General features: G+C 39.2%; 1 long non-coding RNA gene across 1 annotated transcript in view; it reads right to left on the bottom strand.

The window, feature by feature from the left end:
* Positions 1-25578, bottom strand: part of LOC125919419 (uncharacterized) — a 107183-nt gene that overhangs the window by 80911 nt on the left and 694 nt on the right. The window contains exons 2-4 of the long non-coding RNA XR_007456773.1: positions 24112-24214; positions 11204-11346; positions 3065-3288 (exon numbers count right to left, since the gene is read on the bottom strand). This is a non-coding gene — a long non-coding RNA (uncharacterized LOC125919419). The remainder of the gene's footprint in view (positions 1-3064; positions 3289-11203; positions 11347-24111; positions 24215-25578) is intronic.

Raw genomic sequence — 25578 nt, forward strand, 5'->3', positions numbered from 1 at the left:
TTCCTTCTTCCCAATGGCTCACAGGATTCTGAGTCTCACAGAACCACCTCTTAATAATTAAAAGCTAATATAACGAGATTCAGAGATCTGTGTTCAGAAAATGCCTTGTTAAGTATGCACTGTTAAGTATTTAACAGTAATGCTGAGTAGCAGCAAGTTACAAAAATTAAACTTAAAAGCAAACCATTCTGTTCCTCATATCCATGAGTTTATAGTTATAGTTTATCCATGCAAGCCATTTTCATTGCCTTTCCCCTATTTCCTTGAATGTTACTCTATTTATGTCTTACAGTTTCCCCATTTACTCCCACAAGCCAGTTCCATGCACCATTCATAAAACGAAACAGTAGCAAAGATTTGCTGCTTCAAAATGAGGACATATATCCTTTTCCCCAAATTTATTTCACCCAAGTATAAACACCCACTGACAAAAAGATGTGGAAAATATGGTGTGATCGAGAACTGCATCTCATATATTGGGTTTTTTTAAAATAATATTTGTGTGGCAGAGTGTTATATATCTGTGTTTCTGTGGCTTTGGAAACACAACACTAGCAAATGTAAAATATAATTTTGTCTCCTAATTTCAATAAAGCTTGCTTTGGCAAATGTCTAGAAATAAACTCAAAATGTGATTGAAAGCCAATTTTTGTTGTTTTTTAAAAAATGTAACATTCAACCAAATCAGAGGTTGGTTTCAAAAGAAATGTCACTCTCCTTCTTTGAATGGCATAACACACACACGCACGCGCACACACACACACACACACACACACACACACACAAATACACACGCCCTGGAGAATACTTAACAAGAGCTAAGCTCTAAAATTAAAGAATCTATAGAAAATACAATGATGCACCTGAAAATTATTTTCATTCTCTCCTTTGTGTGAAATTCAATCACATAGAAAGCAAACAAATGGAGCAAACAATGAAAATGGCACATGGGATTTTTTTCAATTACTATAAACTGCACTCTCTAACACAAAAAGACCACTTATGCAGCAATTGCATCTAATGATGTACATTGTTCTCTTGTCAGGCTATTTCTGATTTTAAAAATGCTGTTTCTTGGGACCTCATAACACTAAATCCGGTATTAACTCCTTTATAATAAGAAACTAACTCTTCCCAGAAATGCAAACTTAATATTGCTTTTATCATGATGTGTCAAAAAAAAAAGCCCACAAAAAAAGAAACCTTGGAACTTTGACAATACGAAGACACAATATGGTATTTATATCTTTCTAGAAATATTTCATTGAGTTTACTGTGACCATTCTAAGGCAGCAAAAATGAAAAGTATGAAATTTCATTGCTTTAACTTAGTTCTAACATATTGCTTTAGAATTAAAAAAAAAAAAAACAAGCTACTCTAATATATAAATACAGCCCTTATAAAAATACCAAAACATACATTTAACAGATTAATCTTCTAGAAAATTAAAATACACAAAATTCTTCTTCGTACTCCCTTCAAAAGCAATCTCTTATATTTATAAGATGACTCAAGAACAATTAAAATTTTGCTCCAAAAAACAAACAAAAAAACTAATTTAACACATCTCCTCATAACACATATCCAGGAGAATGATACCAAGAGGCTGTCTTAATTAAAAAAATATTTTTATTGGTATTAATATATGTTCAATTATCTCTCTAGAACCACATTATGTGAAAGAATATATGTTTATTAATGTTAATTAATATACATTTCTCTCTATATATAACTACACCATGGGAAAGGACTGCAACCTCAAATTGAACTGGAGGATATTATATGAGGAATCTCGTGCACATGCCCTCAGAAGAACAGAACTTAAGAATTAAGACACTGATTTCCCACAAACAGCTGATTTACAGAAGATGGGGCTTATCTCCTCATCAGTGAACATCCAGCAAGAATCTCTCCCCATCCTCCAGCCAATGAACTTACCACCTGGACTCTGGCTAGACTTTCCCATCTTTGCATTCCTTGTTCACAAGTCCACCCCAAACCCTTATAGCTCGCTACAGCATGAATTTCCCAAATTGCAATTCCTCCACTATTCCCAAATAAACTCAATTTCTGGTCCTTTGAGCTTGCCTCAGTTTACCTCTTTCTTTAGGCTGACATATGTGTCACATATATGTCACTTTCCAAACATATGTCATTTGGGCTTGAATTGATAAGACATACAAGATGTAAATGACTTACTGCAGATGCCCTCTTCCTCCCAGATAGATTCAATTGCTTTAATGGGGAACAATCCCTTGAGCCAGAAGAAATTTAAACATCCATGACAGCTGGTGGTGACATTTCAAGCTCTTCTGCCACATTCAAAACAGACTCTACCACCCACCTGCTCTCATGCCTCAAAACGGTGATACCTATTGGTGAAAGCCTTGGAGTTCTACTCACACACACCTGAGACGATGGGACAACCAGGTGACAGATCTCACCACCTGCCAGTCCTCTTTCTGGAGACAATGTAGTATGGTGGAAAGAGCACTGGGCTTTGGAGTCAGACAAACCTGGAATCCAAACCATTTGCTCCCCATATTGAGTCTTGGGCTAGTGGCTTTATAACTCTGAGTTTTAGGTGTCCTCAACCAGCCTTCAGGGTTGTAGTGAAGATTAGATAACATATGTAGAGCTTCAGGAAGAATGCATGACAGTGATAGGTAGGCATGAGGGAGCCCTCCTGGTGGGGGAAGTAGGACAGGTTCCAAAATTTTGAAGGAGTTAAAGTATTTGTGAGATGTCTGAAAACTTGGGTCTTGGGCAAATCCTGAACATCACTATCAAGGATGGGAACTGTTTTGTTCATGCATTCCTTTATCCACTGCATACACATTTATTGAGCTTCTTATCTAGGCTAGTAAGGGAGACAGACTCATGCATTACTCGTTATTAAGGCACAGGTGCTATGACATAGGTTAGCTGAAGGGAGGGTTGGAAATGACAGTCAGTAAGGTCCTCAAAACAAAAGGGGACCTTCCAGGTCAAGTCACATATAGTCAGAGAGGATTTAGTAGAAGAACACTGCAGGGGAGTTTCAGGGCCACCGACGGTTCATACCTGTCTCTCTAGGAGTCTGTAGTGGGGAGCAATTGCACACCTTCTAGTGACCTGCAGGGTGGTTTCTCTGTCGCCACTGTGGCAGGCACTCACAAGGGGAGAGGTTATGAGTACATTCAGGCCACAAGGAGTTCCAGGCTTCCTTCCAGATCACTGGACCTTCACAAAGTGAATGGACTTCACTACCACCAATTTGAGAGAGCGGTTTAGTTACAAAGGAGAACCTGAGAGGCACATAGAAGGTTTTCAGCTATTATATCCTTCCAAATGGGATGAGGGGATCAGATGCATTGTATACTTGATAATACAAATAACCAATCAAAAGTTTCAAATATAAATTAGAGTGGATTGATGAATAATGAAGTGACAGCTGCTTCTGCTTCTCTGATTCTATACATTCCTGATTGTGTTGATGATGATGATGATGATGATTATAAAAATAATAACAGCAGCTACCATATTCTGGATATTTCTTATGTATCAGGCAATGATTTGAGATAGACAATTGTTACGCCCATTTACAAATGAGCAAACTGAGAAACTGAGAGATTAAGTTAATTAGCTAAAGGCTACACAAATAGGAAGTGATGGAGCTGGATTTCAGACCCAAAACTGCCTACAACTCCAGAATCTGCATTCTACCCTACTGCCTACATGCTTATTGAATCTCTCAATGACTCTTTGGACATTCTCAAAATAAGAAGTTACCAAAATGGTATTTATTAATCTCTATTATCATAAAAAATCTTACTTACATTTACTATAACAATGATACATTTCTCTATCTTAAGAGTTTTAGGTCCCAAAGAGACCTATGGGGTAAATTTAACCAATCCTCTCAATTCTACGATTAAGGAACTGAGCTATCCCAGGTTCAATTGAGCTACACTAAAACACCAATGGTTCTCTTAAAAATTTTAAAAAGGAACCTCTTTGCCTATACCTACTGATGATGCTGATAATCAAAGTTTGAAATAAAATTATGATATACTAAAAAGATGGTATAGACCTACCCGGGATTTGACACAAAAGGTTGGAATGTTTTCAAACCTCACTTACTAACTTTGTTGCTGGATAACTTGGAAAAAATCAAATGGCTTCCTAAACACTGGCTATTTCGCTCTCCCTTAATAATTCTTAAAATATCTAAGGTATGTCCTGGTTTAAAGGTATCCTTAGTGGATTAATTTTATTTAAAAAACTAGTCATTCAAAACTGAAATTTAATTTTTTTGCAAGCAGAAGTAAAACCTTTCTAAAAGTAACTGAAAACAAAAACACTGCCCGAAAAGCAAAAATTAGGCAAAATCAATTATAGAATAAGGCTAATATCAACCATTGGCTAAAAGTAACAGACAGAAAATTTGGCTTCTGGTTGTGTTCATTGGTTTACTTTTATCCTCCATCTTCAATAAGATTATTTTTTTCCATAATCAGCTAATGATCATTTGGATAAGTTTATTTATTTATTTTGAGAGAGAGAGAGAGAGAGAGAGAGAGAGAGAGAGAGAAAGGGAGAGAGAGAATCCCAAGCAGGCTCCACACTGTGAGTGTGGAACCCAACACAGTGCTTGAACCCATTAACTGTAAGATCATGACCTGAACCAAAATCAAGACTTGGACACTTAACCAACTGAGCCACCCAGGAGCCCCTGGAAAATTAATTTTTTTAAAAAAGACCAATTATTTCTACTGTAAAATGACAAATGGAAATGAAATTTACTCAGAAGAAAAAGTCTTCAATCTCATTAAGAATAGTAAAAGAAATACAGATTCACATGAAATATCAGGTTTACATTATGAAACTGAATAAGATCAAAGATTTTCCCCCCAATTCTCAAAGCTGGTGGGGGTTTGAGAAAACAAGTTTACATGATGTTTTGACAATACTAAGAAATAAACTAAGGCAGTCTTTTGGGAGATCACTTGACAATATCTCTTTAAATAAGACGCGTTTATTTGACACAGCAACTTCACTTCCAGGAATGTAACCTCACATTGCCTCACATGCAAAGGCTTGCCTATAATGATATTGATATGAGGGATGTTTATAATAACAAGGAAGGAAGGAAGGAAGGAAGGAAGGAAGGAAGGAAGAGGGGAAAAGAGGAAATTAAAGAAATCAAAATGTCCACTGATAGGAACTGGTTAAATAAATAAATATGATACACTGCATTCATAAAAAGCAGTATTATTTTTCCATTAAAAGTGATGCTGTGGATAAATACTACTGAGGTGGAAATCATTCACATGTGTTACTAGGTTTAAAAAAAAAAACAGTACAAAACTGTTTGCAATTGTATGTTTCCATTTATATGAGGTTTGAGAACAGGCAAAACCATCTGTAGCAACAGACATCAGAACAGAGGTTGCCTGGGAGGGTGGAGAGCAGATGAAGAGAGTAGAGACTGATTTGAAAAGAGGTAAGGGAAATTTCTAGAGTGATGGAAATGTTCTAATCTTGGAATATGGCTTGAGGGAGAGGTCAGGGACAGAGTGGGTATACATTTGCCAAAAATCATCAAAATGTACACTTAACATCTATACATTCCATTCTATGTAAAGTATATACTAATTTATAAGGAACAACCCCCTAAATGTACAACATGATTTATCATTAATAAAAATAATGTTTTGTACATGTACCTGCAGGAAAGGATTTGGGGTTTTTTAATTTATTAATTTAATTTTTGAGAGAGAGAGTGCATATACACATGCACATGAGTGGGGAGGGGCAGAGGGAAAGAGAGAATCCAAGCTGGGCATGGAGCCTGATGCAGGGCTCAATCTCATGACTGTAAAATCACGACCTGAGCCAAAATCAAGAGTTGCATGCTTAACCAACTAAGCCACCCAGGCACCCCTTTGGGTGGTGAAACTGCAGAATTTTCTTTTCACATTCTTTTTTTTTAAAAAACTTGTCAATGAGTATAATAACAGTTAAAATAAATACACAAATGTATCCAACTGTGTTTCAATGAACCTCTCTTACCTTTAATCTGGATATTCCCTCCCCCTTTCCCAAGGTAGCATGTGAATTACCCAAAGCATCATGGAGCCACACCAGGGTTCAGAGTGGTCTACATTCCCATGGAGGGATACCACTGCAGTCTCACCCTTTGTAAAGGTCCTTCGCAGGACTTCCTGGCCATACCCACTGGTCATTTGCCTCATTCTGCAGACAACTTCAAATGCCAACATTACACAAGAATTTAGTCATTTGGAGGCATGAGTTGGGTAGATTTTATTTCTAGAACCCAGATTCCTCTCAGGTCCAGAGGAGAAAGCTTTAAATTACTGAGGACAATGCAAACACTTTGTTCCTTTGCATGTGTCCTGCCAAGCTTCTAAGAATGATTTTGCCATTAGTTCCAGCCCATAAGCAGCCCAGCCCGAGCCCCACCCCTGCAGGAGGCCTATTACAGATAAGTCAGTGTTCATGGGACAGGAAAGCCTTCTGTGCCAGGTGTGCTCCCCGGAAAGGCTGGGCGTCTGCCATCTCTTAATGGTAGTAGCTCATGTTCACATGCAGCCCACAAATGCTCTGCTGGGTGGTTAACCATGCAGGCACAATTACCTACTAACAATAACAGTACAAACAACCACGGGGCAGTTCCCTGATGGGTGGAAGAGAGAGGAAACAGGCACAAGAAGGTGAAACATAATTACATTCCTCTTCCTTAAAACCCCTGCAGGATGGATACAACCTGAGAATTTAGGTAAATGGGAACAAATGAAAACAGAAATCAGGCTTTTCCTTGGGATACAGCCAAAGAAGGTGGAAAACAAATGGTGCTAAGAATAGCTCAACAACCCAACAACCAACCTGGTTCCAGACCATGGGGAAAGCCAAGTACCCACAGCATCTCTAGCCTGCTGAATAGTTTGCCAAAAATGCCCCACAGGACCATCAGACATACCTGGTCTCAAACTGAACGTCCTTTCATTGCTCCCACCTGTTACTTCGGTTGCAAAGCTCCCATCTCAGTGAATCACACTCCAATCTGCCCCTTTACCAGGGCCAGAACTTAGAAGCCATTTAAACCTCCTCCGTCTTCATCTGCCACATACAATTAACTATCAGGTCCTGTAGATTTTACCCTTCTAAATATCTTTCTGATCAGCCTTTCCCTCCAGTTCATGCCAACTGTCACAAAACCTATTCTCCAATTTACTGCCTGAATACCTTCCTAAATTGCAAATCTGATCATGTCATTGATTTATTCCAGTCCTTCTATGACTCTCCATTGCCTACCCAGATGTTTCTTGAGACAGTGTCAAGTGCCTTCACTACTAAGTATTTAAATACATGAAATCATGGGGTTTAATACAGCAAAGTAGGAGGCAGTATGGACCTGGAAAAGACCTGTCCCACTTAAAGGCACTCATTTTTATTTTTGAGAGAGAGAAAGGGAGCAAGGGAGGGTCAGAGAGGGAGAATCTTTTTTTTTAAAGTTTATTTATTTATTTGTTTATTTTGAGAGAGAATGCAAACACAAGCAACAGTGGGGTAGAGAGAGAATCCCAAGCAGGTTTCACACCCTACAGTGAGCCCAAAGCAGGGCTCAATCTCACCACAGTGGTATCACAACCTGAGCCAAAATCAAAAATCCAATGCTTAACTGACTGAGCCACCCAGGCACGGGGAAAGGGAAGAAGGGAGAGAAGGAGGGGGGGAGAAAAAAGGGAGAGAGAGAGACAGAGGGAGAGACAGGGGGAGGGGGGGGGGAGAGAGAGAGAGAGAGAGAGAGAGAGAGAGTTAACAAGTTTCCCACCCAAAGCGAAACCAACGTGGAGCTCAATCTCACAACCACAAGATCATACCCTGAGCCAAAATCAAGAGTCAGATGCTTAACCAACTGAGCCACCCAGGTGCCCCAACCTGAAATGGTTTTAAAACAGCTGTGCCAACCTAGTAAAACTCTTACTGAGATCACTTTGATACTCCCGGTCCTTACAGTAGACTCCAAACTCCCCAGCCTGTGATATGGCTGATGCTTGCTTCTTTGGCTTCATCTACAACTATTCTCAGCAAGTAGCTTTCCTTTTCCTGAGGATTCTCTTTCACACAGCAGTGCCTTTAAACTTGACCTTCCCTTAGCCTGGGCCCCTCTTCTTTCTCTGCTTTGACTGAAAACTCTCATTTCATGACCTCTGCTACCAGCCTTCCTGGAGCCCTGGGGAGAGTTGTACCCTGGACATACAGCTCTTATAGTTCTTCTTTCTCAGCTTGTAAATATTTATTTTTTTCCCTGCGCTAGTTAGTACTTAGGGGACTTGTCCTATAATTGCACAAATTATATGTTACAAAAGGAACAGCAAGATTTCCTCCCCAACATTTTAAAAAGGACTGAGAAAATATTGTTTGCACCACAGAATACATTTTTATGCTATTGGTTTTGTTTGTTTGTTTGAGAGGGGTAGTGAGAGAGACGGAGAGCGAGCAAGAACGTGAGTGGGGGGGGGGGCAGAGAGCGAGCGAATCTTAAGCAGTCTCCACTCTCAGCGAGGAGGCCGACATAAGACTTGATCTGGCAACCGTGAAATCATGAACTGAGCTAAAATCAAGAGTCAGACCTTTAACTGACTGAGCCACCCAGGTGCCCCTCACAGAATACATTTTTTTAAAAACTTTTGGGGCGCCTGGGTGGCTCAGTCAGTTAAGCGTCTGACTTCAGCTCAAGTCACGATCTCATGGTTCATGAGTTCGAGCCCTGTGTAGGGCTCTGTGCTGACAGCTCGGAGCTTGGAGCCTGCTCAGGTTCTGTGTCTCCCTCTCTCTCTGCCCCTCCCCTGCTCACACTCTGTCTCTCTCTCAAAAATAAATAAACATTAAAATTTTTTTTTAAATATTTTTGCGTGTCCTTGGAGAGCTAATGGAGATTTTTACAGGACCTCCAAATATGTACCATGCTCTGTCTTTATGCAGTCTCTGCCTGCTAAACCTTTATTGAATATGATATTACAACACTCTTATGCCAAAAAAGCTGCTTTAGGTCTTAATCAATTTCACAAAATGTTAATGGGGTAATAATGATCATTACCATGAATTTTTAGTGTTAAAAAGAAAGAAAGGGAAAAAGACACTGCTACATGCTCCAGTGCCTTTTAAAAAGTCACTCTAAGAAATAAAAGGGAACTCAACTGCACTCCCACAATTGGGTCACAAGCTCCATTGGCTGAAGTAGTTGAGTGCTCAGTTACATGAAATAGTTCTGTTTCTCAGAACTTGTCCAAAGGGATCTCCCCTGCCTGCAGAGATAGAAGTAAGGAAAAAAGAATCTTTCCTATACCTTTAAGTTTGACCTGCCCCATTTTCCCCTCCCTTCCTGTCCCTTGATTTAAGCCATTGGGGAGGTATGGAAATAAAATGGGAAGCTGGCAAGGGACGAGATTTTGAAGGATGAAGGGGAGGGCAGTGGTGGGGACTTACGAGGTATGTATGTCTGTTGTGGCCAAGGTTACATGAAGTCAACCGCAAAGCTCCAGTAATCTCACCACTTCCTACTTTACACAGTAACAGGCTGAGCTCAGGCTGGACTTAAAACTGAGTGGTCTGTAGTGAACTCACCTGTTATACACCAGTTTCTCCCAGAATAATATATATATTTTTATCATTATTGTTGAGATTTTAAGTGTGTTTATTCTTATTAACCAATGTGAAAACAATTTACTTAGTACTGGGCTGAAAAAAAAAAACCACAAACAGACTCCATTCTAATATAAAAATGAACATGCTCATGATAGAAAATTGGAAAAATACAGCTAAATGTAAAGAAAAAAAATTCACCTATATTCAAAGATCTTTATATAATTGGGACTCTATTAGATTTACTTTTAACACTTAAAAAACTAACTTTGTAACAAGCTCTTGCCTTGTTTTTAGAAGCTACTTAAGCATTGTTTTTTATAGCTACACAGTACTCTTGGAAGTGGATATATTGTAGTTTATATAACCATGTCTCTACTACTAGGCAATAAGCTTGTATCAAATTTATTTTGGATTAATAATATGGATTTAAACCTTTCAATAGCTGTCAATACCAGCAATGAATAAATGAGAACTCTCCAAACAAGGTGGAGGCAGCAGGAGGGGAACAGATCAGGAAGCATTTTAGTCACTGGTTTCCTTTAGTCAAAACAAAACAAAACAAAACAAAACAAAACAAAAAACCCCCCCCCCAAAAAAAAAACCAAAAAACAAAAACAGGTACAATATCACTGAATTCTAAACAAAAGCAGGAAGTAACTCTGAAATTTCCTCAAGAATAAAGTATTTCATAAGCTTCTGTTGACTTGAAGGTGGGACCAGTTCTAGGAAGGCTTTGGGGGAAGAGAGTAGTATTGGATAAGGAGCACAAATACACGAAAGATGGTATAAAGACATGAAGTTGGGAAAAAGAACACTAGTTCTTAACAGGACACTGTTAACTCTTAGCAGACTTTTCCACCCATTATGGCTTTTAATGGGGACTAGACTCTGAGAAGCTTGCCACAAGTCCTTAAATCTCGGAAGAACACTGGGGCACCTGGGTGGCTCAGTGGGTTAAGTTTCTGACTCTTGATGTCAGCTCAGGTTATGATCTCATGGTTCATGGGATCAAGCCTTACATTAGGCTCCAAGCTGACAGCACGGAGCCTGCTTGAGATTCTCTCTCTCCCCTTCTCTCTTCCTCTCCCCCACCAAAATAAATAAATAAACTTAAAAAGAAAAAAATTTTTAAATCTTGGACACTTTCTTTAACACAAATTTTAACAGCCATTTGTTAACAGTGATCCCCTACCTACCCTACGTGTCTTTTCACCACATCATTCACCTTTTCCATGCCCCCCAGACTTTACCAGAAACAGATTCAACAAGGCGCTGGAATCACCACTGTGGAATGCTTTTAAAGTGAAATAGAATTTAAAGTCTTCCTAAAACCCAATTTCCCCAGACCTTTGTGTCAATCTAGGGAAAATGAAATGCTATGTATCATTATATTTTTATTTAATTTTCACTTAAATCAATTTTTTCTTAAAAAGTTATCTTAAAATTTTGAATTCACTCTACATGCTTTGCCCAAAATGTTTCCAATTATTTATTGTCACACTCTGTCTTCACAAAACCCTGAGAGATGGACAGGGCAGGTATTATTACCTTTATTTCAGAAATAAGAAAACAGATGAAGAGAGTAAAGATGCTGCCACCAGAACCCAGATGTGTTGTCTTCTGGCCCAGGGTATCTTTTCCTACACAATATACTGTCACAGTGGCTTTGGCAGAGAGCATTGTTGGAGAGTCTGTGGAGACATGATTTGTGTTTCTGTGATCAGGTATCTCAAAGCAGTTTTGTTCTTATTTCAAACCTGACATAAAAACCCTGAGTTTTTCCTGAGGCATATATAGATGTATTCTGTTTTAAAATATCTCCAAGCTTCTTCAAATCTGGATTTAAAAAAATTTTTACCTAATTAAGCCACATAGAGGTAGGAACCAAAGATAATTTTAGCATTCATTTTTCCAAATAGTTAACAGGGATAAAGATAAATCTTTACATAAGTAACATACTTGAAAGACTATGTTGAGGGGCACCTGGGTGGCTTAGTCAGTTGAGCCTTGATTTCAGCTCAGGTCATGGCCTCGCGGTTTGTAAGATTGAGCCCTGCATCGGGCTCTGCGGTGACAGCCTGCTCTCTCCCTCTGCCCCTCTCCCCACTGGTGCTCTCCTTCTCTCTCTAAAACAACAACAACAACAAAAACTATTTTGAGGTTTAAAATGACAAAACTAGGAAATGCAAATGTGTCTCTTAAAAGCAGAAAAATCTACACTATATGTGGTTTAAATTAAATAAGTGAATATTTATCTTAATGTACCAAGTTCTGTTAAATAAGGGAGAACAGTTCTTTTCTTCCTTCCTTTCTTCCTCTTTCCTTTTATTCTCTTTTCTTTCTTTCTCATTCTTTTTCTTTCTTTTTTTAAATAACCAGTTTTATAAAGGCTCAGCCTAAAAAATTCATCAATAGGAAATGCATCTATATGCATGTGTAAGGCTGCTTGCCTTTTAAAATAATGACTTTTTTATAAAGCTGGAATGTTAAAAGAGTCTTGAAGAACACACAACTGAAATAGAACATATTTTCTATATATCATACTTTAATGTATCATTGATTTTCTTTTTAAAAATGAAAGGAAAAGTGATATTGCAAGCTTCTTTCATTAGGGATGAGGAGGTCTGTGTGTGTGTACATATGTATACACATGTTCATGTCTGTTGTTGAAGAGCAGTTTCCAAGACCCCTCAACTCTCCTCTGAATTGGTTACATTTAGCACTTGACCACATTGAATTTAACTCTTTACTCCAGACTGGACTTGTATTGTTCATGTTTCCTGAAAAACCTGTAATATCTTAAGGTTAAGAAGCCTGTCTTGTATTTCTTTTGTATCCTCCACAGTGCCTGCCACAATGTTTGTATTAGGTTTAAAGATGGGGCATCTGGGGGTGCCTGGGTGGCTCAGTCAGTTAAGCGTCCGACTTCAGCTCAGATCATGATCTCACGGTCTGTGAGTTTGAGCTCCGTGTCGGGCTCTGGGCTGACAGCTCAGAGCCTGGAGCCTGCTTTGCATTCTGTGTCTCCCTCTCTCTCTGTCCTGCCCCTGCTCATGGTCTGTCTCTCTCTGTCTCAAAAATAAAAACATTAAAAAAATTTTTTTTTAAAAGATGGGGCGTCTGGCTGGCTCAGTTGGTGGAGCTCGCAACTCTTGATATCAGGGTTGTGAGTTCAAGCCCCACATTGGGTATGGAGATTGCTTAAATATCAAATCTTTTTTAGGGCACATGGATGCTTCAGTCGGTTGAGTGTTCAACTCTTGATTTCGGTTCAGGTCATCATCTCATGGTTAATGGGATCAAGCTCCGCATCAGTCTCTGCACTGATGGCATGGAGCCTGCTTGGGATTCTCTCTCTCCCTCTTTTTCTGCCCCTCCTCCAACTTGCTCTCTCTCTCTCAAAATAAATAAATAAACTTAAAATCATTTTCTTTTTTTTGAAAGAAAGAAATGCACCCAATGTTCCATGAGAACCAGTCCTATTAACCATCCAATCTTTGAAATAAATTGTTTTCATTCTCTAACTATAAAACTAAATGCTAATATTATTTTTTGGAACATCTTGACACCATAATAATCTGCATTTATATGATATGGTTGCAAATATTATTATTATTGTGAAAAATACTATTTTTGTGCTTGCTCTCTGTATATTTTAAGGTCTTAGACATAATTTTATAAATGTAGTAAACAGGAGTAAGTAAGTAATAGCATAGAGTCCACAATCCCCGAATCTCTAGTAGATTGCATTTAAGGGTATGGAGAGACCCCCCAGGAGGGAGAGTTGCAGACATCATAGAGTCATCTGGGAACTCAGACACTTTAACTCATACCAGAATATAGCACTGCTACAGAGAAACCTCTTGTCTTAGCCAAGTCTAAAATCAATTCCTTTCGAAGCAACAGGTATTTACTAAAACTACTTTTGTTGTATTCTTTCTTTCCCTCTTTCCTAATTCCAGGCAGTTTCCGCCCCTACATCTGGATTCTGATTTACAACCTTATGACCAGCTCATGACTGGTAATAATCTTATTCTTGAGCCCTGCACCTGGATTATTGACCAGGCCACCTGATTCCAACTTTGCCTCTAACTTTCTAACAGCAGATCCAGATGCCGATTGCCCTTGTCTGGGATTTATAGGTGGGTCCATTTCATGTAGCAGTTCTTAATATTTTTGAGGGGTTCCTTGAGAATGTATGAAAACTATGAACTCATCCACTCCAAAAAAAAAAAATGTACATTTATACACACACAAAGATTTGCATACAATTTCAAGAGGTTCATGATCCTACAGAAGCCACTTTCAAGGGGCTTCTGTTGGTAGTAACCTGCAGTGTAAAAAAATAATAATAATAATAACCTATAAAACAATGCAATCTGGGAGCGCCTGGGTGGCTCAGTCGGTTAAGCATCCAACTTCGGCTCAGGTCACAATCTCGCGGTCCGTGAGTTCGAGCCCCGCGTCAGGCTCTGGGCTAATGGCTCAGAGCCTGGAGCCTGTTTCCGATTCTGTGTCTCCCTCTCTCTCTGCCCCTCCCCCGTTCATGCTCTGTCTCTCTCTGTCTCAAAAATAAATAAACGTTAAAAAAAAAAAATTTAGAAAAAATAAAAAAATTTAAAAAAAAAACAATGCAATCTGTATAATAAAGGATCAATTTTTATGCCCACCAATGAATAACTTCCTTTCAACTTTTAGATAGAAGGGAGAAGGACATAAATACAGCTATCCAGAACTAAATTAATAAACTTCTATGGTTCTTTCTAACCCTGATAAACTAAGTTTCTAAACAGCCACAAAAATTCAAAGCCCTCCTCTGTTTCAGTCACCATAAACAGATGGAATTAATTCTGGGTGGAGTTTGAGAAAAGCTAGCACTTGTCTTTATCACTTCCAAGATTTTTCTTCTAAAAAATCACCAAAGTAATATATGTACATTGAAGAAACATTGGAGAGTGAGGAAGAGCATCAATAAGAGTTTTAAGTCACTCACAATCCTAGCACTAAAGATACCTAATTGTCAATATTTTAATGTACAAATTTCCAGTCTTTTTTTATTCATATTTGTTAGACTGCCAGGACACCTTTCCTTAAAGTTCTCCTTCCAGTTCAAGTTCTCCTTTTATAGAAGGACCTGTTGTGTGTTCAAAGATTTAGTTCAATCTTTAGGGATGTAAGACACTTCTAGACTACCTAAGACGCCCTAGGCCTATACATGTCTGCACTCTGACTACAGATTCACCCGCCAGTCTCTTCATTTATACACAGTGTGGACTCTAGCTGAAGGCAAGGATCTATCAGAGATTGATATCGTGTCTTATGATTATTAGGTCTGCCATCAATGTTTGTCATTGTGATGATAATTAGTTTTGAAATTCTATTGACTGAGTTGAACATTTGGCTCCACTGCCACCTTCTAGTCTTGTGAACTGGGCAAGTTATATAACTCATCTGTGCCTCAATATTCTCATCTGTAAAATGGGCACATTGGTGGAGAATAAATGAGTTCATACCTATAAAGTATGATGACACAGGGTGTCACCTAGGAAGCACTCAGGAGATGCTATCATTTCTATTCTTTCTATATTATTGTTATCATTATCATGAGGTTTTCTGGTTTGTTAGTTCTGCTCTGTCACTGTTGGTCCAGTCATCTAGTCTACTCTACCCTAGCAAACTCTCCGTAGACCTCAATGATTTTGCCTCAGAGTTTTTCAAGCACATTCCTTTATTCAGTTGATACTTTCTGAGAATGACTATGTGCAGGCCCTACAATTGGCTTTAGATACACCAAAGACCTGTCCTTGGAGTCTCTTAGGAGCAACAGATAAGTAACATAACATAACATAACATAACATAACACAACACAACATAACATAACATAAAAATAACATAACAAAAATAACATAACATAAAACAAAACAAAGTAGATGGGGGGGGGGGGGAGAGGAGAAAGTAGGGAGGAGGGCACTTTTTGGGATGAGCACTGGATGTTGTATGGAAACCAACTGACAATAAATTGTATTTTTAAAAATTAAAGTAAAATAAAACAAAACAAAGTAAAATAAAATTAAATTAAATAAGTATTTTAATTCCAAGTGATGAGTGTGACCACGGAAGAAGTACAGGGGACCTAAAGAAGGATGGCAACCAGACTTTGCAGGAGGAGGGAGGTAATGCCTAATCCCTCTCTAAATTGAGTCCTGAAGCAGGAGTTAGCCAAAGAGGTGACAGCCAGAGAGAGAGGTTATGGTTGGAAAATAAGAGATTGGACTATGAGCTCTAAGATCACTTCCAGTTCAAAACTGTAGGACTCTGCTGTCCACCCCGTGTGGAAACCCACTTGACCCTTCCTGCTACTTGCCTAAACCCCTGCCAAATGTGATTTTAGCTTCAGGCAGCAAAAGGGATATTTGGGGAAAGCATGAGCTGCCATTAATGCTCACTAAAGCAGCCACGCTTTTTTTCTTTTATATGTGCAACTGATATATTCTCAGCATTATGTTAAATGCTATAAAAACTGTGCTTCTAAAAAGTCCCCTCTTCCAACCGAACCACCAGCCCTAAGTCCCACCTAAAAAGAAATTCCACAGTGATGTCTCTGGTACTTTGTGGTCCTTGCAACATTTCACTCACTGAGTCCCCCTTAGAATCTCTTGTAGGGCTGGTTTAATGGTGATGAATTCCTTCAGTTTTTGTTTGTTTGGGAAAACCTTTATCTCTCCTTCTATTCTGAATGATAGACTTGCTGCTTGGCTGCATATTTTTTTCTGTTCATCACATTGAAGATTTCCTACCATTCTTTTCTGGCCTGCCAATTTTCAGTAGATAGGTCTGCTACTAGCCTTATGTGTCTACCTTTGTATGTTAGGGCCTGTTTATCCCTAGCTGCTCTCAGAATTCTCTCTTTATCCTTGTATTTTGCCAGTTCCACTGTGATATGTCGTGCAGAAGATCGATACGAGTCACGTCTGAATGGAGTTCCCTGTGCCTCTTGGATTTCAATGCCTGTTTCCTTCCCAAGATCAGGGAAGTTCAAAGGCATCAAAATTAGCAAAGATGAGGTTAAGCTTTCACTTTTTGCAGATGACATGATATTATACATGGAAAACCCGACAGACTCCACCAAAAGTCTGCTAGAACTGATACACAAATTCAGCAAAGTCACAGGATAAAAAATTAAAGTACAGAAACCAGTTGCATTCTTATACACTAATAATGAAGCAACAGAAAGACAAATAGAGAAACTGATCCCATTCACAACTGCACCAAGAATCATAAAATACCTAGGAATAAACCTAACCAAAGACGTAAAAGATCTGTATGCTGAAAACTATAGAAAGCTCATGAAGAAAACTGAAGAAGATACAAAGAAATGGAAAAACATTCTGTGCTCATGGATTGGAAGAATAAATACTGTTAAAATGTCAATACTACCCAAAGCTATCTACACATTCAATGCAGTCCCAATAAAAATTGCACCAGCATTCTTCTTGAAGCTAGAACAAGCAATCCAGAAATTTGTATGGAACCACAGAAGACCCCGAATAGCCAAAGTGATATTGAAGAAGACACCAAAGTGGGAGACATCACAATCCCAGACTTTAGCCTCTACTACAAAGCTGTAATCATCAAGACAGCATGGTATTGGCACAAAAACAGACACACAGACCAATGGAATAGGATAGAGACTCCAGAATTGGACCCACAAAAGTACGGCCAAATAATCTTTGACAAAAAGCAGGAAAGAATACCCAATGGAAAAAAGACAGTCTCTTTAACAAATGGTGCTGGGAGAACTGGACAGCAACATACAGAAGAATGAAACTAGACCACTTTCTTACACCATTCACAAAAATAAACTCAAAATGGATGAAGGACCTGAATGTGAGACAGGAAACCATCAAAACCCTAGAGGAGAAAGCAGAAAAAAACCTTTCTGACCTCAGCCACAGCAATTTCTTACTTGACACATCCCCAAAGGCAAGGGAATTAAAAGTAAAAATGAACTACTGGGACCTCAGATAAAAAGCTTCTGCACTGCAAAGAAAACAATCAACAAAACTAAAAGGCAACCTACAGAATGGGAAAAGATATTTGCAAATGACATATCAGACAAAGGGCTAGTATCCAAAATCTATAAAGAACTCACCAAACTCCACACCCGAAAAACAAATAATCCAGTGAAGAAATGGGCAGAAAATATGAATAGACACTTCTCTAAAGAAGACATCCAGATGGCCAACATGCACATGAAAAGATGCTCAACGTCCCTCCTCATCAGGGAAATACAAACCAAAACCACACTGAGATATCACCTGATGCCAGGTGGCTAAAAAGAACAAATCAGGAGACTATAGGTGCTGGAGAGGATGTGGAGAAACGGGAGCCCTCTTGCACTGTTGGTGGGAATGCAAACTGGTGCAGCCACTCTGGAAAATAGGGTGGAGGTTCCTCAAAAAATTAAAAATAGATCTACCCTATGACCCAGCAATAGCACTGCTAGGAATTTACCCAAGGGATACAGGAGTGCTGATGCACAGGGGCACTTGTATCCCAATGTTTATAGCAGCACTCTCAACAATAGCCAAATTATGGAAAGAGCCTAAATGTTCATCAACTGATGAATGGATAAAGAAGTTGTGGTTTATGTATACAATGGAATACTACTTGGCAATGAGAAAGAATGAAATATGGCCTTTTGTAGCAACGTGGATGGAACTGGAAAGTGTTATCCTAAGTGAAATAAGTCATACAAAGACAGATACCATATGTTTTCACTCTTATGTGGATCCTGAGAAACTTAACAGAAGACCATGGGGGAGGGGAAGGGGAAAAAAAAAGTTAGAGAGGGAGGAAGGCAAACCATAAGAGACTCTTGAAAACTGAGAATAAAGTGAGGGTTGATGGGGGGGTGGGAGGGAAGGGAAAGTGGGTGATGGGCATTGAGGAGGGCACCTGTTGGGATGAGGACTGGGTGTTGTATGGAAACCAATTTGACAATAAATTTCATATTAAAAAACATTTTTTAAGCGAAAAAAAAAGAAAAGAAATTCCACAGTCCTTTGTGTAGCTACCTGCTATAGACTGAATGTTTGTGTCACTCTAAAATTCATGTTAAAATCCTAACTCCCAACGTTGATAGTATTAAAAAATGTGCCTTTATGAGAAAGAATGAAATATGGCCCTTTGTAGCAATGTGGACAGAACTGGAGAGTGTTATGGTAAGTGAAATAAGCCATACAGAGAAAGACAGATACCATATGTTTTCACACTTATGTGGATCCTGAGAAACTTAACAAAAACCTGTGGGGGAGGGGAAGGAAAAAAAAAAAAAAAAAAAGAGGTTAGAGTGGGAGAGAGCCAAAGTATAAGAGACTCTTAAAAAATGAGAACAGGGGGCGCCTGGGTGGCGCAGTCGGTTAAGCGTCCGACTTCAGCCAGGTCACGATCTCGCGGTCCGTGAGTTCGAGCCTCGCGTCAGGCTCTGGGCTGATGGCTCGGAGCCTGGAGCCTGTTTCCGATTCTGTGTCTCCCTCTCTCTCTGACCCTCCCCCGTTCATGCTCTGTCTCTCTCTGTCCCAAAAATAAATAAAAAACATTGGAAAAAATAAAATTTAAAAAAAAAAAAAAAATGAGAACAGGGGCACCTGGGTGGCTCAGTCGGTTAAGCGTCCAACTTCGGCTCAGGTAATGATCTCACGGCTGGTGAGTTCAAGCCCTGCGTCAGGCTCTGTGCTGACAGCTCAGAGCCTGGAGCCTGCTTCGGATTCTGTGTCTCCCTCTCTCTCTGACCCTCCCCTGTTCATGCTCTGTCTCTCTGTCTCAAAAATAAATAAACATTAAAAAAAAATTTTTTTTTTTAAAAATGAGAACAAACTGAGGGCTGATGGGGGGTGGGAGGGTGGGGAGGGTGGGTGATGGGTATTGAAGAGGGCATCTTTTGGGATGAGCACTGGGTGTTGTATGGAAACCAATCTGACAATAAATTTCATATATTTAAATAAATAAATAAATAAATAAATAAATAAATAAATAAAAATAAAAATAAAAATAAAAGTAAAAATAAAAATAAAAAGTGTGCCTTTAAGGGGCACCTGGGTGGCTCAGTCAGTTAAGCCTCTGACTTTGGTTTCAGCTCAGGTCATGATCTCACAGTTCTTGAGATTAAGCCTTGCACTGGGCTCTGTGCTGGCAATGTGGAGACTTCTTGGGATTCTCTCTCTCCCTCTCTCTGCCTCTCCCCACTCATGCTGTCTCTCTCTCAAAATAAATAAATATAAATTTTTAAAAAACATTAAAAAAAAAGTGTGCCTTTAAGAGATGATTAAGTCACAAGGGTAGAGCCCACATTAATGGGATTAGTGCCCTTAAGAGACTAAGGGGTGCTCCTCCGCCCTTTCCACCTTGTGAGGACACAAGGAACCAGGAAACATCTATGAATGAGGAAGTGAGTTCTCACCAGACACTGAATCTGCCAGCACCTTGATCTTGGACTTTCCAGTCTCCAGAACTGTGAGAAATAAATGTCTGCAATTTACATGCCACCTGGTTTATAGTATTCTGTTACAGCCGCCCAAATAGACTAAGACAGCCACGTTTCATCATTGATCCTTGAGAGGCCCCAATTATTTATGTCCCTTTGTCCTCATAGCTCACTCCAAATCCCCTCCTCACAAACAGCAGCTATACTTCTGGGTAAATGTATAGATCCTTTGTTCTTACCTACTACTACAAACTATGTCTTGTTTCATACAGATTTATTTGTAACTTATGTAAATGATAATATACCTTATTCTCCTTCTTAGGTTTCTCAAAAGGATTCTGTCCTTAAGATCTACCCATGTTGCTTTTTTTTTTTTAAACCCGTGTTGCTTTATGTACTTCTAATTGGTCCTTATGTTACCTGAACCTTAGCAGTGAGTACCTACCCATTTGACTTCTGAACATAGAAGTCAAAATCCTCCTAAGCCACATCAACACACACAAAACAAAAGGCTGATGCAAGTCCTTAAGTCCTTTCTCTAACTCCAAACAAGTGGCACTTTGAGTAATGCTTTACTGCTATTGCAAAGAAGGCATGATTCTTGTAATATTTTAATGGGAAAGTTAAGTAATACTCCCTCTTTATTTGGACATGTGTTGCTTTTTCTCTTCTGTTTGGGAATCCTTCACTGAGGAAGGAGAAAGCCAACCTCATTAGCTAGAAAACAGAATCTACAGGAAATAACTAAACACATTTTAGTCACTGGGTGACAAAACTAAGATATGTGATTTGCATAAATTAAAAATACATCTACATAAAACAATATATGATTTACAATAATATACAAGAGCAAAATGTATATATATTTACTCTGAGGAATATGATCAATTCAATCCTCAGAAGCTGAAGTCCCCAAACCAAAACAATAAACAAAAATCAAGGACAGATTTAAAAATCAGCATAAATAGCCAGAGAGAGAGAGACAGATTATCTGCATTTTCTATAGCGGAATATGATACATGATATAGTTACTATGCCAACAAGTCCATCTATGGATTGCCTCACAGCCTGTAACTCATTTGTAACACAAAGGTATCACTGGATCACCTGGGTTTCTGCACTCCTAGGACTTGTGATCTAGTTATAAGAATGAAATCTTGCTTCACAAGTCAGGGTGAACGCTAATAACCAAATCAGTCACCATTAAATTTTCACATAGAAATGACCATTATAAGTTTTTCAATTCATGGAATAATACTGGCTAAAATTTTTTTGCATAGTGAGTAATTTTTGTCATACCTTCTTATTTTATAAACATATTGCATATTTTACAAACTCCATTTTTTTTAAAATATTTATTTTTGAGAGAGATAGAACATGAGCGAGGGAGGGGCAGACAGAGAGGGAGACACAGAATCCGAAGCAGGCTCCAGGTTCTGAGCTGGCAGCACAGAGCCCAATGTGGGGTCAAACTCACAAACCGCGAGATCATGACCTGAGCCAAGTCAGACACTTAACTGACTGAGCCACCCAGGCGCCCTGCAAACTGCACTTTTGGTTATTCTAATCATTCTAGACTCTAATATTTGTATCGTGAATGTATACAACTTCTTTCTAACAACGTAGATTTATTTCCACACCCCATGAAATATAAAACATTTCTCTTCTCCTTTCTCTTTCCTTCCTCTCCTCCATTTTCCTAATGGCTTACAAATTCAACAACAATCAGCTCAGGGCCTATCTAGTTTCCTCCACACTCCCAACCCATCTTCCCTGTTCCAACAGCCCAGATTATTTTGAAGGCAATCTCAGAAAGCATATCATTTCAGTTCTGAATACCTGTAAGAGGTAAGGAGTTCCCTTTTTAAACATCATCATACCCCCCCATAACAATAGTTGCTTAATATCATAAAATGTTCATTGTCCACATTCCCTAGTTGTCCTAAAAATGTCTTTTTTCTCGTTTATTTTTAGTTTGTTTTAATCTATGTCAAAACAAGGTCCATACGTTATAATTAACATGTCTCTTATATCAAACATTCTTTTTTTAGCCTTTTTCCTCAAACAAAAATGCAGTATTTTTATGTAGCAAAAATAAGCAATTCTGAATGAGGCAGAAGTTTAAAATGCTGTCCTGAAGAAGGTGGTGAAAATGTCAAGTCATTGCCTTTGCAGAGGAGATAAACACTTGGCATATACCTTTCCCTGAATGATAAAGAAGGAGAAAGGGGAGCTGTGCTTCCGGGAAACATTTTTATCAGCCCTCCAAACCAGCACATACAGGTGATGCCTGTACAGTTAAATAGGAATTGAGGAAATAGGAGCTGTAAGTCTGAAAATCATTTCTTTACTTCAGTGAAGGGAAGCTTATAAACAGCCAAACCAGTCTCTTAAAGTTTTGCAAATGCTAGTTGCATTCAACCTTTTTAGGATTTTAATCCTAAAGTTTTAGTTTAATTTAATTTAAGCCTTTTGAATTTTCAACTATTGCTTATTCCATTCTAATCTGTGCCTTTCGTAAAAGAAAGAAAATCATTTTAGATGACATGAAATTGTAATCAAGACTTCCATTTTGCACTGTAAGAGTTTCTGTTACCATCCCACCTTAAACAAAGCTCCTTTTTAATTTTAAAATGGAAAAAAAATCCCAGTGTCAGAACACAACAAATACAAAATAAATACCAGGGAATAGAAGAGGCAAGACAAGCTTACAGTGAGTTAAGCAGGAGTTAAGAATACGGGCTACAAAGACAGAAGGCTGCCCCTGTTTCTTTGCCTGTAAAATGGGGACAATAAATACTGCTGCTGCTGGGATTATTCAAATGTGATCATGAAAAGCACCCAGCACTGAGTGATGTTCGGTAATGACTAGCTATGATTATCACTGGAAAGACATAGGAAGGGATCATTTGTCATGATCAGTTTTACCTTGAGAGACAGAACTTACTTTATGATAATACTGTGAGTCAGCTATAAGGGAAGTCAGCAAGCTCCCTGAACCACACCCCTATTCCACTGCCTCCCATGAAAAGACTGAGGGAAAAGAAATACCCTGCAGAGGGAAAGTTGGTTCCCCTCTCTGATGGCTCCAAATATTTGAAAATAGTACAAGAAATAGCTCGTGTACTATTAGTTCTAGGTAAGACAAGACTGTGCTCAGTGAACTAAACAGATTAACCTGAAATTGGACTCTGATCCCCAAGGAAACAGGCTGGTATAGCCCAGTCCTTACTGGCCCTGCAGAGGAAAAACACCATGTGTCTATCTCAACTGTGATCTGGTTGGATATGATCTAAGCTCTGAACAGTGCCTAAGCGCATTTCAGATGCATAATACCTGTTAGACAATACTAAGCAGGGAGCTTTAGGGAGGGGGGAGGCTGCACCCTAATACTGAGGAAATACTGAGGAACTGACACCGGAAATGAAGATCCAGCATTGTAATTCTGCCTTCCTCTATTCCTTCATTTTAGTCAGACAAATTTCCTTTTCTCTTAGCTGTTTCTCAAATAATTACAAAAACTAACTCAATAAATTAACTAACAAAAAAGTAAGGGGTGGTTATTTATATGATAGAATTCTTCCATTCAAATCATTTGTTGCAAAATTCCTTTTAAAATAAAACCCTTCCCTCCCAGTGTGAAAATTCACAGCCCTTCCCAAGCACCCGGCCCTCTCCATTACTCCTCTAACTACTTGAGGAAAAGAGCAGGAAAGGAGCAGGAGGGCAGACCTCCAATGAAAACTTCCTTGTTAATAATATTCCATGTTTGTTTAAGTGCTTTATAGTTTTAATGCACTCTCAGATCCACTGTGGTCTTTTATGAAATGGTATAAACGATACTATACCTATTTGACAGATGAGAAAAGTGACATATAGTGATCGGTGCAGTAAGACCTGAACCCAAGATCTTTTCAACCAAATGCAATGGTCTGGGACCTGACACGAGTGGTCCCAGGTTCATGCTCACCAGTTTTCTGTGCAGTTTTTTCCTCCCTTCAGTGAGTCAGTTCCAGGCATCCTCCTCCTTCCTCCTCAGTTAATTCTGATTCATGCCTCACCTCGTGTAATTACTAAATGGGAAAGATTTGAGCAAACCAACATCCAATCAACTAATATTCACTGAACACAAACTAGAAGCCAGACCTTTGAATTTTTAAGCAAAGGGAAACTTAATCTTCTCTATCATTCAGAAAGACTATGGTGAGATTAATCACTTTATCAATTTTTAGAACCAATTATCTAAAATAATATTTGCATATTGGCCAAAATGGAGTCCCTAGCTAGATGTGTTCAGTCCCTGTTTATAAATCTGGAAACACACTTCAAGTGGCTTCTGTAAGAAAGTAAGGCTTGGACAATGTCTCTGCATAGACTTGATAAGATTTCCAAGTGTGCCATGGTAAAAATCTCATTTCTTAAATCACTCATTCAACATTAGCTTACTGTACAAACTTGCTTGTGCTTGGTTCTGGAGTTAAGAAAGTGATAAAGTTAGATGCAGCAGTCACGAACCTGAAGGAGGTTAGAATCTAGAACAGGAAGACCAGTGCCCTACTCTGGACTCACCAAGGGTCCCCAGGTTCTGAATGGTCAGGCCTCACAACCCTCTGGGCCAAAGGTGGAACCCAGCTACCCCCACCCCGTCTGCAGCCACATGGGCCTTCTCTCATTTCTATGAACTCTCCTGGTTCCTTCTCCCACTGGACTCTATAGAAGTCCCAGTTTCCTCAGCTTTGAAGTTCACCAGGCTCTTAGTGGCCTTAGCTCCACTTCCTCCTTCAGCCATGAGCTCCTGACTTGCTGCCCTCAGGAAGCCTTTTCTGACTTGCAGGTCTGGTCATATCTGCCTCTGAAACCCTCTACCACCTTCAACCTAATCACATTTGTAGTTTTACATGTACTTGTGTGATTGTTTGATATTTGACTGTCTGCTCTCAGGTGCTTAAGATCCTGACAGGGCTGGGACTGGTTTTAGATGCCAATGCCTGGCACACAGTAGGCCCTCTAGGAATGAAAACGGAACAGTCAAGTATGTGTGGAACTAAGTAGCCTGGGCTCTGTGGAGGGGTCAGGGTGGACTGGGTTAGCTTCTTAAACACTGGGCCTCCCAGTTCCTATCTTAACCCTTGAATGACACTCTGAAATGGAAAGATTGTTTGTCCCAAGTCCCCAGAAGACTTTAAACTCCTGGACAGCAGAAATCCCATTATATTTAGTGTTGTGGCCCCAGTACCTAGCTGCCTGTCACTGAGCATGAAATACACGTGCAAAACACTTCATAAATATTAGTCATTGCCAGTATTAATGAATACATTCCAGAGGGTGGGACAAAGTGGAAGATGTTATCCACAGCTTCAAAGAAATATTTAAGACTGAATGGACTCTCGCGAGACTACAAACGGGGGGGGGGGGGGGGCAGAGGACATCTGCGCGG

Source organism: Panthera uncia, chromosome B4 (assembly GCF_023721935.1).
Source record: "Panthera uncia isolate 11264 chromosome B4, Puncia_PCG_1.0, whole genome shotgun sequence".
In the NCBI taxonomy this organism is placed as follows: domain Eukaryota; kingdom Metazoa; phylum Chordata; class Mammalia; order Carnivora; family Felidae; genus Panthera; species Panthera uncia.